The sequence below is a fragment of the Lipotes vexillifer genome, unplaced genomic scaffold (genome assembly GCF_000442215.2).
Source record: "Lipotes vexillifer unplaced genomic scaffold, Lipotes_vexillifer_v1.1 scaffold496, whole genome shotgun sequence".
In the NCBI taxonomy this organism is placed as follows: domain Eukaryota; kingdom Metazoa; phylum Chordata; class Mammalia; order Artiodactyla; family Lipotidae; genus Lipotes; species Lipotes vexillifer.
The window spans coordinates 5,880,508-5,897,708 of record NW_006786690.1 but is presented as its reverse complement, the minus strand read 5'-3'; the positions used below and the strand labels follow the sequence as shown (position 1 = coordinate 5,897,708).

Sequence of the window (17,201 nt, the reverse complement as noted above, 5' to 3'; positions counted from 1 at the left end):
TGGAGAAAAGACAGTCTCTTCAATAAGCAGTGCTGGAAAAACACGACAGCTACATGTAAAAGAATGAAATTAGAACACTACCTAACACCATACACAAAAATAAACTCAAAATGGATTAAAGACCTAAACATAAGACCAGACACTATAAAACTCTTAGAGGGAAACACAGGAAGAACACTCTTTGACATAAATCACAGCAAGATCTTTTTTAACCCACCTCCTAGGGTAATGGAAATAAAACAAAAATAAACAAATGGGACCTAATGAAACTTAAAAGCTTTTGAACAGCAAAGGAAACTATAAACAAGACAAAAAGACAACTCCCAGAATGGGAGAAAATATTTGCAAACGAATCACGAACAAAGGATTAATCTCCAAAATATATAAACAGCTCATGCAACTCAATATTAAAAAAACAAACAACCCAATCAAAAAATGGGCAGAAGACCTAAATAGACATCTCTCCAAAGAAGACATACAGATGGCCAAGAGGCACATGAAAAGCTGCTCAACATCACTAATTATTAGAGAAATGCAAATCAAAACTACAATGAGGTATCACCTCACACTGGTTAGAATGGGCATCATCAGAAAATCTACAAACAACAAATGCTGGAGAGGGTGTGGAGAAAAGGGAACCCTCTTACACTGTTGGTGGGAATGTAAATTGATACAGCCACTATGGAGAACAGTATGGAGGTTCCTTAGAAAACTAAAAATAGCATTACCATATGATCTATCAATCCCACTACTGGGTATATACCCAGAGAAAACCATAATTCAAAAAGACACATGCACCCCAATGTTCATTGCAGCATTATTTACAATAGCCAGGTCATGGAAGCAACCTAAATGCCCATAGACAGACGAATGGATAAAGAAGATGTTGTACATATATATAAACTGGAATATCACTCAGCCATAAAAAGGAACGAAATTGGGTCATCTGTAGAGACATGGGTGGACCTAGAGACTGTCATACAGAGTGAAGTCAGAAAGAGAAAAACAAATATTGTATATTAACACATTTATGTGGAATCTAGAAAAATGGTACAGATGATCAGTTTGCAAGGCAGAAATAAAGACACAGACGTAGAGAACAAACGTATAGACACCAAGGAGGGAAAATGTGTGTGGGGGTGTGTGATGAATTGGGAGATTGGGGTTGACATATATACACTAATATGTATAAAACAGATAATAAGAACCTGCTGTATAAAAAATAAATTAAGTTAAAATTAAAAAAAAAACGAAACTGATTTAGAATATCAACTCATAAACACCAGGAGTAACTCCGGTGGCCAGAGCTGCCTTCCAGTAGTATAAAGGGATAGGGCCAAGATAGTAAATAGATTTTTATTCCTTTCATTGCTAATAGTAGCCCAGAAAACTGTCTTAAGATTCCAAGGTCCTTTCCTGATTCAGTAATAAAACGTTAGCCAATTAGAGATGACGGTCTTGGGAAAAGGAACAGAGTGATAAGGAATTCTGTTAAGTCCAATCTTTTTTTTTTCTTTAACAACTTTATCGGAGTATAATTGCTTTACAATGTTGTGTTAGTCTCTGCTGTATGACAAAGTGAATCAGCTATATGTTTACATATATCCCCATATCCCCTCCCTCTTGCATCTCCCTCCTGTATCTCCCTCCCATCCTCCCTATTCCAATCATTCATTAAACTACCTTTACAGGCAAAAAATAACACTCTACATAAGCATGAGAAATTAACTCCTTACTTTTTCAAGAAATATATACTTTGTAGGCCATTTGCTGTCCTTGTTCTCAGAAGAGGAACCACTGAAAACTGACCTGAGGAGTGATGGCTTTTATATGTTCAAAATCCCCATTATCAAAGCTCTTAACTTTCCACCATGGACATGGCTGTATGCGAGTAGGGACATTACTGGTATAGACTTTACAACTGCAATAGTAGCAGTCATTTCCCACTGTACAACTTATGCTCTTTATCTCTTTCTCCTGATCTTCATTTATTGATAATGAACCATTTATCTAACTGCCCAAGGTAAGTGAATTCTGCTTTTAATTCCAAGATATTAGAACTATGAACTTGGTATTCAACTATAAACAAACAGAAATTCAGTTACATTAACAAAGTCCCAATATTAAGCTGCTCTGGCACAGACCAAGTCACATGAAATGTGATATATGTTTCCATACTGAGGATGAGTCAAAGATCATCACTTTCTGGAGAAAAAGCTTGAAACAAAGAACACAAGCAGAGAGTAAACTGATTCAAGTATCTTACAAGTAGGCCCAACAGCATTAATAAAAGAGCATGGGTTTTTCATACCAAGACCTGGGTTTAAATTCTGCATCCACCACATACAAGCTATACAAGCAGATTACCTAAATTTACTTTCTTCCTCTATAAAAGGACTACCCTCCAGATTCACTGAACACACTAAATGAGACAAAATGCACCATAATGCCCATTATATAAAAAGTGTTCCCAAAATGGTAGCTATTGTAGTATTTCATTGTTTAAAAATATTTCAACTTATTTAAACTAAAATCTTAGTATTAGGCATATAAGTGTCAACCAAACAGTTTTGGGTTCAAATGATTCCTACTTCGATTTTCGTTGTACAAACAGGAGAGGGGAACAAGCAGGAATTGCACTAAACCTAAAGCAGTGGTTCTCAATGTGTGGTCCCTGGACCAGGGGCCTCAGCATCACCTGGCAACTTGCTGAAAATTCACATTTGTAGGCCTCACTCCAGACCTACTGATTTGGTAACTCCAATCTGGGCTCCACAAGGTGATGCTGATGTAACTGAAGTTTAAGAACTGCTGACCTAAATACAACACTGGCAAGTTTTCACCAACATTCTCAGCACCTGCATGTTACACCTGCTTTGTGTATTTAGTGCACCAAGTTACAACAGAAATTAGAAGGCAGACTATTGGATATATATATATGTCTATGCTATATTACTGCTGAGTATGATAGTACAAAGAAACACTATTGTTTATAAATATCTTCATCCCTAAAATGTGCTTTCTTCCCAGTACAAGTAAAAATCACTTTCTTGACTTAACCAACCCATTCTGTTCTTTCCTTTACCCTCCATTCCAAACACACTTAATGAACATTTTATACTAGGTTATGATACAACCTCAATTTCTTAGAATCCCTGAAGAGTAAGTCATTCATTCTACAGTGCCAGATTTTCCAGACAGCTAGGAATGAATCTCTTTAAAAAAGCAATATTTTTCTCTTGTAACTATTTTGGATGGAAATCTTTAGCACACTGAACGTAGGCTAAATTTTTTTCTTGGTCACACAAATTCATCATTATGAACATCAAGTTTTACGCAAAAGTATACTTAAGATTAACGGAGTGTCATTAAGCCCTTAAACAATCTGCACGCTTTTCTGCAACTACGATTGCTGTCGTGTAGTTAGCTATGATTTCTAGCTACTACAGCATTCCAGCCTAAAGCTGCAATCTTACTATCTTGTAATTAACTCTTTCTAATAATCTTAGATGGGCTTCAAAACTCAACAGCCAACATTCCAATACTTTTTTTTTTTTGTAGTTCTCCAGCATCTCTCCAACTACACAAGTGTACACCACTTCTTCACTTACATACCTTTTTCCTTATCCTTAGAAACTCAACCCAAATTTCACCTCTCCTGAGATATATTTCTCAATACCCTGTCTCCATGGCTGGGTTTCACACTGCTGCTCCACACTTGCAAGAATGGCAAGACATTCTCTGCCTAACTTGAATCAGCATTTATCACACTTGCACTTAAACTATCGATCACTTTCAACTTTCCCACTAGGTTGTACGCATCTTCAGGACAAGGAGCATTATATCCCTTGTTCTGTGCACAATGCCCCACAGGCAGATACTCAAAAAAATGATGAATGAACAGGTTAGGGTTTGAAAAAAAATCCCTTAAGAGGAAAGCACAGGGAATTCCGTGGTGGTGTAGTGGTTAAGAATCCGCCTGCCAATGCAGGGGACACAGGTTCGAGCCCTGGTCCAGGAAGATCCCACATGCAACTAAGCCTGTGTGCCACAACTACTGAGCCTGCGCTCTAGAGCCCATGAGCCACAACTACTGAAGTCTGCACACCTAGAGCCTGTGCTCTGCAACAATGAGAAGCCACCGCAATGAGAAGCCTGCACCGCAATGAAGAGTAGCCCCTGCTCACTGCAAGTAGAGAAAGCCCGCACGCAGCACCGAAGAACCCACACAGAAAAAATTAATTAATTTTTTTAACAAAAGAGAAAAGCACAAACACCTTGGTGCGCTGATAGTCTCTGCACTGTCAAAGTTTGAGGAGTTTGCTTTTGTTTAATGTTACTGTTTGGTTTTGGCTTTCTTCACTTCCACTGAAATGTTAAACGATTCCTTTCCTCTAATTCTTTTAACAGTTCATTTTCTGTGAGTACATTTTGTCTTTCCAGCCAAAGTGTAAGCACACAAACTAAGTGAAAAAAGAAAAAAAGAAACAAAAACTAAGTGAAACCTCTCCTACTACTTTTTCTCCCATAGAACTTAGCCCAACACATAATAAACACAAAGAAAGAAATACACCCCAAACCTGGTCTGGGTCAAACTTTTTTGTGTGATGTAATTTATCCGCTTCTTCTGAAAACAATTAGCACTCCTGATAAAATGCATGACTAATATTCAGAAAGATATTAATGAGATGAAGACCTCTCCCAGAAAGCTTCCCACCCAACCCAGCTCACTATCAGGGTCTAATAATCTTTAGTCATACATTTCACTATTACACCTCTTTCCTTTTTTCTATAAATGTCTTCACCAAGAGAAACCTCTCTTAATTGGCCTTTAAAAGTTTGAAATAAATATTTGACACATGCTCTTAATTAATTTTTCTGAATGTTTTAAAAAGGGTACTAAGCAGGGACTTCCTTGGAAGTCCAGTGGTTGGGATTCTGTGCTTCCAATGTAGGGGGCACTGGTTCGATCCCTGGTAGGGGAATTACGATCCCACATGACGCGAGGCGCGGCTTAAAAAAAAGGTTACTAAGCGAATGCTTATTTGTTAGGGGAACCACTGAGAGAAACCGCCCGCCCTGGCCAGACCCTATAGTAACCATTGGCATGAATTATCTTACAACAGTAGGTCTGGGTAAGGAACACAGACCTAACAAGCTACCACCAACCGGAGGAATTCAGGAAAGGTCAAAAGAAGAGAGGAGACGCCAGTCCACATGTCCTAACAGCCTCCCAGAATCCTTCTCTCTGTAATCCATCGTGGCTGAGCGATGCACATGCCACCAGGAAAGAGCCTGAGTCAGAATGAGTGGCCACAGACAACCCAGAAACTAACCCCATCACCATAAAACCCGAGACTGAGAGCCATGTGGCACAGCAATTCTCCTGGGTTCCCTTACCCTGCTGCTCTCTGCCTGGGTGTCCCTTCCCAATAAATTCTCTTGCTTTTTGTCACCATGTGTGTCTCCTCGGACAATTCATTTCTGAGTGTTAGACAAGAGCCCACTCTTGGGCCCTGGAAGGGGTCCCCCTTCCTGCAACATATCGAACAAATAAAGACTAAAAATATACTGCTGACTTAACAAACCTAAAAATTAATAACATAATCAAAGGTTCTTTGGTATTTGTAACAGCTAAAGAAACTAAACACCCTTCTATTGAACATTCTGTACTCTATATGGCAATTAAGCAACCACAGAATGACACAATAGACAAAGATTCTAATCCTTCACAGTCTCTTGCCTACAAGATTCCCCTGACAGCCAGAATGTGCTTTTAAAAGATAAAAAAAAGGAACTATATGAAGTGAAGTTAAATGCTTCCATGTTTATCAAAAACATACAGTAAAAAATGACCTCTCTATTCATACCACCAACTTCATGGCAATAATAAATTCATGTCTTGAAATAATAATGTTCTTTTGTTTCTTTTTCCTTAAAATAATTCAACTCCATTTACCACACAATTTACTTACGACAGTCCAATTTCCTATGACTCATTTTATTTTAAATTGGTCCCCATCAGTTGTTTTTTTTAGATAACAAAAATAATAATACTTTATAAAATGGCCCTACAGGGAATACCCCAGGGTTTAAATAAACACATTTTCAAAGTTCTCTAACGTTAAAGGACTTGATTACTGTTTCTACTATTTTCTTGTCTGCGAAAATCAAAAGCCATTTATAACTGACATTTAACAACAGAACACGCTTTGCATCTTTAAAGTTAATCCTTGTGAAGGAGAAAAATCAGTCAATATATATGAAATATCATTTTAATTAGGTATGTGATTTAACATTTAATGAGCAAATCCACATTAAATACTAACCGCAAGGAATCCTAACTTTCATAAATGTCATTACTCAGCAGATACTAAGATAGGCAGCAAAACAGACCCAGAATTTTTAATAACCAGGATATAAATGAGCCCCACATATACAAATGCTTTAAAAAAGGTACCTCAAGGGGCTTCCCTGGTGGCGCAGTGGTTAAGAATCCGCCTGCCAATGCCGGGGACGCGGGTTCCAGCCCTGGTCCGGGAAGATCCCACATGCCGCGGAGCAACTAAGCCCATGAGCCACAAAGCCCTGGTCCGGGAAGATCCCACATGCCGCGGAGCAACTAAGCCCATGAGCCACAACTACTGAACCTGCACGCCTACAGCCCGTGCTCCACAACAAGAGGAGCCACCGCAGTGAGAAGCTCATGCACTGCAACAAAGAGTAGCCCCCGCTCCCTGCATCTAGAGAGAGCCCGCGTGCAGCAATGAAGACCCAACACGGCCAAAAATAAAAAATAATTTTTTTAAAAAATAATTTAAAAAATGAAAAAGGTACAATATGGACAAGTAGGTAAATCTTAATAAGGTATCTGTCAGTTTAACCCACAATGTACAAAGTATCAATTGAGCTATTTCCCTATACTAAGAATCATGAAAAGAGTGCAACACAGCACCCTTGCAAGGGGAAACTTGGTCTAGCCTAGAGCAAGGAATCTTATCAGAGTTAGGATTCTTTAGCTAGGTTCAAAGGATACTTGAACTCTCCTAAAACTGCAGTAAAAATTATCTTTGTATGTTCACTATTCTGCAAAGCAGATCCATAGCTTTCATCAGATGATCAAGAGCCCCCATTCCCCAAAAAACTGAATATTGCTTTTTACACCTTATTTTTGAGAGTTTAACAAAAGGAAGGCAGCTTCCCACACAGTAAAATGTAGTATTTCACAAGAGCTGTAAAGTCAGATAGACCTGTACTCAAATTACATAACTTCAGAGTCCCATTTCAGTACTTGTAAATGAAAGTTGTCATATGATTAAACAATACACTGCATTACAGTACTTAGCACAGTGCCTGGGGCACAACCACCACTCAATAAATATCAAAGATCCATGTGAGTTCAAATCCAGCCTCTAACTGACTAGGTGGATGACGTTAGTCAAGATACTTCACCTCTGTATCTGTTTCCCCAACTAAAAAAGGGGATATAATTATACTTACCTCATACCTTTGTTATAAGGATTAAATGAATTAATACAAGTGAAGTGCTTAGAATAGTGCCTGGTGCATAGTCAGTGCTCGGTAAGTGTTAGTGATGATAATGAAGAAAATGTTCTATAAAGTATCCTGTCAGCTTCCTCTTGATGAACTGCTCTGACCAGATGTGCTCAATTTTTATATACCTAGGTTATACATGCAGAGAGTTTAACCCCCATTTGTAAAAGGGTCAACTGTACATTTCATGACTCATTACACTATGGAGCAGTATTCTCATCATCCACCTCAAAGGATTTAACTGGAATATGTTCACCTATCCCCACTTCCACTAAGATACAGTGCAAACTTTGTCCCCATTTGCATTTTATGGCTTCTTAGAGTTTATCTAGTCATCTTCTTTCTCTGGTGAACAATTACAACCATGCTTCACTCCTCCAAGTACTTCTGCCTAATGAGAATCCTTGATACCTATACCAATAAATCTTATTATTTACATATACTTGTTCTAATTTATATAGTCACTAATGTGCCCTCCTCATTTTCCAATACATACTTACAATAATGTATTACCATCTCACCTGATAAAATGAAAACTCGTAAAGACAAGGATCATATTATCTACCATTGTTATCCCATATTATCTGACACAAAAACTTGCACACAGCTATCATTCAATAAACATTTACTGAATTAAGTTTGTCTCAATATCCTTAATAACTCTGCCACATGTTCAATGTTTAAGCCCTGAACACAAGCTCCAAGAAGCCAGAGGCTTTTCAGTTGTATTTAAAAATGCCACACAAAAGTAACTTCAAAGATGTCTTAGGGGGCTTCCCTGGTGGCGCAGTGGCTGAGAGTCCACCTGCCGATGCAGGGGACACGGGTTTGTGCCCCAGTCCGAGAAGATCCCACATGCCGCGGAGCGGCTGGGCCCTTGAGCCATGGCTGCTGGGCCTGTGCGTCCGGAGCCTGTGCTCCGCAACAAGAGAGGCCACAACAGTGAGAGGCCCGTGTACCGCAAAAAAAAAAAAAAAAAAAAGATGTCTTAAATTGTTACAACAGATAACAATTCTACATTTAGCAAGAAAGGCAATATACAAAAATAGATTGGATCTAATTAACAGACATTTCTAACAAAGACAAAAAATACAGTTGTAGCAGCACCTAGAGTTCATAAATATTTGATGTTGATTGTGAGATTTGTCTAAAGAAAGGAGGATCATGTTAGTGATGGGTTTTTTATAAAAGTAAAACTTGAAGATATTAGTAAAATGTGAGCCCAGGAAGAATAAGGAAATGATGAAATATATTCAATCTGGAATATCTTACACATTTTTGTAAAATTCAAGATGATCTTTCAAAGTAATACAAGCCTTAGAATCAGCCAACCGTATGATCCAGCAATCCCACTTCTGGGTATATATCCAAAGGAAATAAAACAAGGTATCTAAAAGATATCTGCATTCCCATATTTACTGCAACATTATTCACAATAGCTAAGATATAAGTCTATCAGAGGATGAATGGAGAAAGAAGATATTTTTTATATATGTATAATACACACACACATGCACACACACACACACACACACACACATACAATGTATACAGATTCCACACCAAGAAAAAAAAACTCTTACAACAAAAAATGAATTCATCGAAGTAGCAGGATACAAAGTCAACACACAAAAATCAGTTGAATTTCTAAACACAAATCATGAAGAAAACAATTCCATGTACAACAGCATCAAAAAGAATACTTAGGAATTAACTTAAAGAAATGAAAGACTTGTGCAATGGAAACTACAAACCATTGCTGAAAGGAATTAAAGACATAAGTAAATGGAAACACATCTCATGTTCATAGATAGGAAGGACTTCATATTGTTAAGATGTCAGTACTATCCAAAGTGATCTGCAGATCCAATGCAATTCCTAACAAAATCCCAATGACTTCTTTTTAAAGAAATAGAAAAATCCATCCTAAAATTTATATGGAATTTCAAGGGACCCCAAATAGCCAAAACAATCTTGAAAAAGAACAACAAAGCTGAAGGACTCATATACTTTCTGATTTCAAAACTTACTACAAAACTATAGTAATCAAAACAGTGTGCAACTGGCATAAAGATAGATTCCCAATAGAAGAGAATAGAGAGCCCAGAAATAAATACTCACATATATGATCAAATGATTTTCAACAAGGGTGCCAAGACCATTCAATGGGGAAAGAACAGTCTTTTCAACAAATGGCTCTGGGAAAACTGAATGTCCATGTGCAAAAGAACGAAGTTGGACCTTACTTAGCACCATACACAAAAATTAACCCAAAATGGATAAGGACCTAAATATGAGACCTAAAACAATAAACTCTTAGAAGAAAACCTAGGACAAAATCTTTATTACACTGGATCTAGCAATGATTTCTTAAATACAACACCAATGGCACCAGTAACAAAAGGAAAAATAGACAACTTGCACGTCATGAAAATCAAAAAAATTTTGTGCCTCAAAAGACACTACTGACAGAGTAAAAAGGCAATGCACAGAATGGGAAAAATATCTGCAAATCATATATCTGATACAGGATTAATATCCAGAATATACAGAAAACTACTAACATTGAACAACAACAAGACAAACAACTTTACTCAAAAATGGCCAGGAGACTTGAATAGATATTTCACTAAAGAAGATATACAAATGGCCAAGGTGCAGATGAAAAGATGCTCAACATTACTAATCATTATGCAAATGCAAATCAATACTATAGTGACACACCACCTCATACCCATTAGAATGGCTACTATCAAAAAAAAACCCAAAGAGGGGCTTCCCTGGTGGTGCAGTGGTTGAGAGTCCGCCTGCCGATGGAGGGGACACGGGTTCGTGCCCCGGTCTGGGAGGATCCCACATGCTGCGGAGCAGCTGGGCCTGTGAGCCATGGCCGCTGAGCCTGCGCGTCCGGAGCCTGTGCTCCACAACAGGAGAGGCCACAACAGTGAGAGGCCCGCGTACCGAAAAAAAAAAAAACCCAAAGAAACAGAAAACAACAAGGGTTGGAGTGGATGTGGAGAAATTGGAATCCTTGTACACTGTTGGTGCAAATGTAAAATGGCAGAGTCACTGTGGGAAATAGTACAATGATTCATCAAAATATTAAAAATAAAATTATCACATGATCCAGCAATTCTACTTCCAGGCATATACCCAGAAGAACTGAAAGCAGGGTTTCAAAGAGGTATCATGGCAGCATTCTTCACAATAGCTATAATGATGAAGCAAACCAAGTGTCCATTGACAGAGGAATGGATAAGCAAAAATGTGCAATACACATACATTGGGACATTATTCAGCCTGAAAAAGAAAGAAAATTCTGACACATGCAACAATGTGGATGAACACTGAGGACATTATGCTAAGTGAAATACGACAGTCACAAAAAAAGACAAATACTGTATGATTGCATTTATGTGACGTACTTAAAGTAGTCAAAATCATAGAGAAAGAAAGCAGAGTGGTGGTTTCCAGGGACAGGGGAGAGAGAAGAATGAAGTTGTTATTTAATAGGTACAGTTTTACAAGATGATAAGAGTTCTGGGAATGGATGGTAATCGTATTTGCACAACAACGTGAATATATTTAGTACAACTTAAGTGTACACTTAAAAATGATTAAGGTGGTAAATTTTATGTTAGGTGTATTTTATACAATTTAAATATATGCATGTACATGTATCGCTAAATGTGATTTTCATCTTTTATTAAATTCCAAATACAAAAATTTGGATTGCCAACTGTGGTTGAATATCACTCAGCAATGCCACTGGAGAAAAGCGACAATAATAATTTTAAAACTACAATCTTCCTTACAACCTTCTTGCCACAACAAACAGGAAAATTTCATTCCTTTTCTATACCCAGTAATTCAAAAATATTAAACAGGAAAAAAAAAGCTAAGAAGAAAGTCCTAAAAATTCCTAAATAGTACGTTCCTACAGCTGAGAATTGGGTATATAATTAAACCTTTGTTAATTTTACAACCAAAATATGACATCATTATTTTATCAATGTAAACCTTCCACAGTCACTTAACCTGCCAATTTCCTCTCCTGTGAATTGTTAAATAGCACTTCTGACCTATCGAATTAGCGAAGATGTTTGAAAATGAGAAGACCTGAAACTATCAAGATAAAATGAAATGGATAGACTCCCATAATGCTTGCAGCAACATAAAGGCCCGTAACTTTACAGTATGTGAAGAGTATTATCTTTATAGCGTGTGTATTGGGTTGGCCAAAAAGTTCCTTAGGTTTTTAAGTAAAACTAAAAGACACATTTTCATTTTCACCAAGAACTTTATTGAACAACGTATTCACCATTTTGTTCCACTACCTTCTGCCATTTTTCAGGCAACTTCATAATTCCCAAAACTTTTAATGTTTTTGAGCAAAGAACTGTTCCAGGTGTCTTCTACCGTCTTCCAGGGAATTGAAATTTTTTCCATTAAGAGAATTTTGTAAAGACTGAAATAAATGGAAATCCGAAGGTGCAATGTCTGGTGAATAACGCGGATGAATCGCAACTTCCTAGCCAAGCTGTAACAGTTTTTGCCTGGTCATTAAAGAAACATGAGGTCTTGCATTCGTTATCCTGATGGAAGATTATGCATTTTCTGTTGACTAATTCCAGATGCTTTTCATCAAGTGCTGCTTTCAGGTGGTCTAACTGGGAGCAGTACTTGTTGGAATTAATCGTTTGGTTTTCCAGAAGGAGGTCATAATAGAGGACTCCCTTCCAATCCCATCATATATACAACATCACCTTCTTTGGATGAAGACCAGCCTTTGGTGTGATTGGTGGTGGCTCATTTCGCTTGCCCCACCAACTCTTCCATTCCTCGTTACTGTACAGTATCCGCTTTTCATCACCATCACAATGTTTTTTTTACTTTTTAAATTTACTTGTTTTATTTGTTTTTGGCTGCATTGGATCTTCGTTACTGCGTGCGGGCTCTGTCTAGTTGCGGCGAGCAGGGGCTACTCTTCATTGTGGTGCACGGCCTTCTCATTGCAGTGGCTTGTCTTGTTGCAGAGCACGGTCTCTATGCGCACATGCTTCAATAGTTGTAGAACGCGGGCTCAGTAGTTGTGGCTCACAGGCTCCAGAGTGCAGGCTCAGGAGTTGTGGCGCACAGGCTTAGCTGCTCTGCAGCACATGGGATCTTCCCGGACCAGGGATTGAACCTGTGTCCCCTGCATTGGCAGGAGGATTCTTAACTACTGCGCCACCAGGGAATTTTTTTAAAAACGGAACATTTTCCTTATGTTTAAGTAGAGAATCACATGTGGAAATACAGTGTAGAAGGTTTTTTTTGCTTAACTTATGTGGAACCCAAACATCAAAGTTATTAATACAACCAAGCTAGTGCAAATGGCTCTCAACACTTGATTTGGATATTTTGAGTACGTTGGCTATCTCCCATGTGGTATAACGTTGATTGTTCTCAATTAATGTCTCGATTTGATCGCTATCAACTTCAACTGGTCTAACCGACTACAGATCATCGTCCAGCGAGAAATCTCCAACACGAAACTTCGCAAACCACTTTTGACATATTTGGTCAGTCACAGCACCTTCTCCATACACTGCACGAATCTTTTTTTGTATTTCAGTTGCATTTTTACCTTTCTTGAAATAATAAAACATAATATGCCGAAAATGTTGCTTTTTTCTTCCATCTTCAATATTAAAATGGCTACACAAAAATTCACCAATTTTGATGTTTCTTTTTGTTTAATGCATGCTGATATAACAGCTGTCACAAGAGAATCTAAGAAAACTGTTTCGAATGAAGTTAAAGACCACTAAGCGCTACTAGAGCCATCTTACAGAAAAAAACAATGAAACTTCTGGCCAACCCAATATTTTAACCTAGTAAGGCTGCTTTGGGGAATGTTAGCCAAAGGAAATAACCCTATTTAAATAGAAAAAATATATACACATATATATGTATGAATATGTATTTTATATATGTATGTATCACAAAGTTATTTAAAATAGAAAATAAAGAGATCTTTAAACCAAACACTAGTTTTTAAATTAACTGATTATGTAAATTATGGTTCATCTCATTGACATGCTACTTACTTAAGCTGTTAACATAATGTTTATAAATGCTATGTAACAGCATGACAATTATTTACAATGCAATGTTGTATTAAAAAAGAAAACTGCCAAATTGTATAATCATTATGATTTATATTATGTTTAACAAAAACCAAACTCTATTATTAGGAGGAAAAAATAATATATGAAACATGATTATGACAACTCTAAATTTTAAGCCCATAGTTTACTTTTTTCCAGGAATAAACTAATGATAAACATAGCAACATGGATAAATCTCAGAATAATTAACCTGAGTGAAAAAACAAAGTCTAGAAAATGCAAATGAATCCATAATGACAGAAAGCGAACCAGTGATGGGGGAAGGTAGAAACATGACAAAGCCATGAGGAAACTTTTGGGAGTGATGGGTATGTTAATTTTCTTGATTGTGGTAGAGGTTTTTATTGTTATAAACTTATAATAAAACTTACCAAATTATACAGTTTAAATACTACACTTCAGATATATTTAAATCATAGGCACTACATATCCTATATATCAAATACACTCAACAATGCTGTTCTAAAAATAAAGTATAGGGCTTCCCTGGTGGCGCAATGGTTGAGAGTCCGCCTGCCGATGCAGGGGACACAGGTTCGTGACCTGGTCCGGGAGGATCCCGCATGCTGTGGAGCAGCTGGGCCCGTGAGCCATGGCCGCTGAGCCTGCGCATCCGGAGCCTGTGCTCCGCAACAGAAGAGGCCACAACAGTGAGAGGGACCGCAAAAAAAAAAAAAAAAAAAAAAAGTATAAATAACAAATAACGAGTTCAGCTGGTGTTTTACCACTGTGGGGGGAAAAATGGATTGTTACTCTGTGCTGGATTATAGGGCAATTAAGTGGATTTACATCTGGCTGGACACAACTGCTTAAAGAGTGTCGATCAACCCAAGCTAAATTTTGTCTCTGTGCAGAGGTCTCCATTGACATGTTGGCCTAATTAATATGTATCAGCTGACTTTCTAATTACATGACAGAGCTACAAGATGACAGAATCAAAACTTTATAAAGTATAAGCTGACTAAAAAGGATTGTGGGGGCTTCCCCAGTGGCACAGTGATTGAGAGTCCACCTGCCGATGCAGGGGACGTGGGTTCGTGCCCCGGTCCGGGAAGATCCCACATGCCGCTGAGCGGCTGGGCCCATGAGCCACGGCCGCTGAGCCTGCGCGTCCGGAGCCTGTGCTCCGCAACAGTAGAGGCCACAACAGCTAGAGGCCCGCGAACAGGGAAAAAAAAAAAAAAAAAGTATTGTGAAATGTTATGACATTAAGGAGTAATTTATTCAAATTAAATAATTTATTGACAGGAATTTTTCGTAAGCAGTTAGTAACACAGCCCTTCCAATCCCCTAGAATATAGACTGCTGCTTCTTGTAGTAAAGTCACTATTCCAGAAAAAAAATTTATTAAGTTTATCTCTGTAATTATGTTAAAAATACTGGTTTAGTAGTTATAAAATCTAATTTCTCTAAATAAGATATACAGTTATCCCTAGGTATCTGAGAGCAATTGGTTCCTAGACCCACTCCCCCGACAGATACCAAAATCCAAGGATACTCAAGTCTCTTATATAAAATGGCTTAGTGTTCGCATATAATCTACACACATCCTCTCCTATACTTTAAATCATCTCTAGATTACACTAATACCTAAAACAATGTAAATGTTATGTAGATAGCTGCCAGCAAACAGCAAATTCAAGTTTTGCTTTTTGGAACCTTCTGAAATCTTTTTTTCCAAACATTTCGATCCACGGTTGGTTGAATCCGAGGATGAGGAACCCCTGGATACGGAGGGCTGACTATATAAGCCAAAACTATACAACATGTTAAAATTTCACATTTTGTTCTTCAGAAGCATGCCAGTAAGACAGTTATTAATGAATATACTTCAGATTAGCTCATGCCTCTTTAGTTTTGCCATTTCCTCTCTACCATAGTATATACTGCTCTTACTAGCATTTTAAAAATATTGGATTTATTCTTTTTTTGTTCATATGACTAATCACCCTAATTATGGTTAATGAAGAATAATGACAAAAGTATCCCTCTCATCCCTGATAAATATTCCAAGGAGAAACTTAGATAAACCAGACTATAATAAATAAGTAGTAAGCATGCTAAAATGTAAAATGAAGGCATTATAAAAGCTGAGCCCTACTTCTGACACCTCTTTGATTAGCAGCAGAGGACTTACCTAAATTGGCTGACAAAAGGGCATACGGCCTCCATATCACACATTAAAAAGCAAAATCTTTGTATAATTTTTAAAGACTATCCAGGTGTCTTTCTGCCTTTCAAGGAATTTAACCAACTCAATTAAAGTGACATATGGGCACCATATGAGGAGCCAGGAGGAGGTGAATTGAAGGTTAGCCTTTATTTTATGACACTAAATGTCATAAATGATCCTAATGGACCTAGACACTAGAGAATAATGACCAATACATAACCTTGGGGCTGAGAAAAAGGGAGACTAAGCACCTGGTCAACTACCCTCCTACTCATTGTTAATGGGCACAACAGCATTGTAAAAGTGGGGAAGAGACTTAAATTACTAAGAATGGAAATAAGTGATCAAAAAGTAGAGACATCATATTTTAAGGTAACTTTTTACTCTCTAAAACCCCTGGTCCTTCCAGAATAGGCATCACATATAACTGACACACCCAATTTTTAAATTAACTGAAGGACCACAAATATGGCAGTAGCTTTTAATAGTAAAAGTCAAATTTGATCTAACTCAAAAATAAATTCAAAACTTTAGATGCAAAACAATTCACATAAACTGTGTAGCAGGCACTGTGTTACTCACAGGATTTTGATTATCTCCTCTCTACAGTACTAAGTTTATGAAGTCACATGTCCTCATTTATGAGGAATCTTAATAACATGCCTACACTTTAACTCAGGAATTGCATTTCTAGAAAGTTACTCTACAAAATAATCCAAAATACAGAAAAGGGTTAAAATTCAGTAGGTTATTCACAATAGAAAAAACCTAATGCTTAAATCCTCACAAAAATAATGTTCACACATATAAATTTTTCTCAACAAAGACCCTGTTCCTCACCCAGTGTTCCTTCCTATAAATAGTACCATGTTCATCCACTCCGTTGCTCAGGTGACAATCCACGACATCTTCCTTTACTCTTCTTTCTCTCACATCCCACATCCAGGCTATCATCATATCCTACTGACTGCACTTTCAAAATATATAGCAAACCCCATCTCCTCTCTTTGTTACCAGCTTAGAGCAAGCCACCATCATTTGCCTATATTACTACAATAACCACCTACTGGTCTTGCTTCCACCTCACAACCACAACCACCTACCCTTATCAGTCTACCCTCTATACAGTAGGTACAGTCACCTTAAAAAAAAAAAATCACATCTTCTGTTCTTAAATTTCCAATGGCTTTCCATCACATCTAGATTAAAATCCAAAATCTTTACCATGGTCTATAGTACCCTATATAATCTGATGCTCCAGATTCTATCTCTGGGTCTCTGCACTGCTCTTTCTTCTACCA

The 17,201-nt window shown here is 37.6% G+C and overlaps 1 protein-coding gene across 1 annotated transcript in view; it reads right to left on the bottom strand.

The window, feature by feature from the left end:
• The window catches only part of EIF4G3 (eukaryotic translation initiation factor 4 gamma 3), a 161,357-nt gene that overhangs the window by 140,308 nt on the left and 3,848 nt on the right, over positions 1 to 17,201 (bottom strand). The window lies entirely within an intron of this gene.